Below are 2,168 nucleotides of genomic sequence, written 5' to 3'. Positions count from 1 at the left end.
TATCGGTGATATAAAAATTATATGCTATTTTCTATAATCTATTTATATGGAAGAATAAAAATCTTCATCTATTCTGCTCTGTTCCTTCAAAAGACAATGAGGATTCCTACCAAGAGGAAGACACTTACATTAATCAAACAGGAGAGAGAGATAATTTGGAAGATTTACTATTTTAACAGTCTAATTTGGTTATTTTTGAAGGGAGAGAATGGAAACAAGATATTGAAAATGGAAATAAGAACGGAGTTCCTAGCTCCTGAGTTGGTTAATATAGTTTTTAGATGTTTTTAATGAGGTGTCACCTTTGGAGATATATGGTCCCTGCCTGCCTTCCTTCCCTCGCATCCCCCACGTCCATAGGAATCAGCTTTTCCCTAACAGCTGAGGCTTTTCCTTGCATAACCGCAGTGCATCCATCTGAGTGTGGTGCAGACCTGGAGCCTTGCCCAGCAGAGGGATGTAAGGAAAAGAAGGCACAGGGAAGCATTTACTCACCAATCTCACCTGGGAAGTTCATAATCAAATGAGGGATGCAAAACTCTTGTGTAGATGACCAGCACAAAGCCAGTTACTGGTTGATCGTTTCAGTTATCCTGTCTGTGGGATACCAAATGTTTTAGTACTTATTCATTGACAAATTGCTAAATGGAAAACCTGGGAAAATGCCTTTTAAAAATGAAATGGTTTTACCTGCATTCGGACATTTGCAGCCATGAATATTATAGCAAATGAGTACGAGTGGGAACAGTCACGGCAGCGTTCCAACTGGATTCAGGTATAGAAGATAACCACAAGAATGATGTTTGAATTTATAAATATCATTAAAAAGTTGAAGAATTACACTCATCAAACACATAAAGAGCAAAGAGTCCCTGAGGGTACGCATCCCATCTGGACCAAGCAGTGTATGCCTTGATCCTGCCTTCAAGTCTCTGGCCACGAATGTTCACCCAAGTGTTTTCAGCAGTGACACGCAGCACAACTGGTTGAATTTTGATTCTAAGAGAGTCAGAAGACACAGTTTATACACTGTCTGAGGGAAAGCTGAATAATGAACAGATTCAATCATATAGCATGCTCCTCTTAGCAACACGGACCACTGCCTCCAAGCTAAGGTAGCCTTGTTGCCAATGGTGTTTTCCACTGGCTCTGCTGAAAAAAAAAACAAACAACCAACCAAACCAAAAAAAAAAAAGACAGAAGAACCTGGGCATAGATGTTAATTAGTTAAATTATTCCATGTTATTTTTACAGTACATTAAGAATAGCTTTTATTATTTTACAGACATCAGTATTTCTAAAACAATATGAAGGCTCTTTCCTTTATCCTGTTTTTGTAACCTTCCCCATTGTCTCCCCTATTGTAACTCCAGTAGAATTGTCACTGACTTCAGTGAGTGTTTCAGTAAGATCCTCCACGTTTGGCTTTTATTACTTAGGGTTTAATCTGTTCTCTTAGAAATAAATATGTTCATTTGCCCTTCATGTAATTACCCTCACAGATTGAAAGCTGCAAGTAATTTTGAACTTACCATAAGTAAACGCATTTAACAGTGTGATTATCAAGCTCTTAAATCTATACCAGAACCTGAAATTTTAGAACATATGCATGATTCATAGCCTTGTCTACACTAGAAGAAGGATATGTGTTATTTCATAACAACATGATCCCCAAAAATGCTGCAGGCTTCCAGTGTCATAACTCCATGAAAAATGTATTATCTGGCTGTTCAGTTGCAAAAAAATGCAACAAATTAATGCTGTCTTTGATCATTTGCCATTTTATTGCTTCCTTCAGTAATTAAGACATTTCAGGGTTTGGGGTTTGGGTTTGTTTGGGTTGGTTTTTTTTTGTTAGGTATAGCCATGCATGAGAACTGATTGAGAAAAGAGGATATCGTGGAAATTTATAACAAGTATATGACCACTCTGAACTTCAGTTTGGAAGTGTTTCTGGCATCCTAATATGATCCACGCCTGAGCCACGTTTTCCAGTCCTACTCAAGAGTCCCAGGCATGAGGGATGCACTCCCAGCCTGAAGCAAGAGGAAAAAGGACAGCTGCTAAATATAGCTGGCCCTGTGCCTTTTGCCAACGGTACTCCTGTCCCAGAGTCTTGCCTGGCCTGGCATGACTGATACGGCAAAAGGGAGGTCCTCACTTCTAAT

This window comes from Eurypyga helias, unplaced genomic scaffold (genome assembly GCF_000690775.1).
Source record: "Eurypyga helias isolate BGI_N326 unplaced genomic scaffold, ASM69077v1 scaffold10941, whole genome shotgun sequence".
Taxonomy (NCBI): Eukaryota; Metazoa; Chordata; class Aves; order Eurypygiformes; family Eurypygidae; genus Eurypyga; species Eurypyga helias.
Note: the sequence above shows the minus strand (reverse complement) of the source record.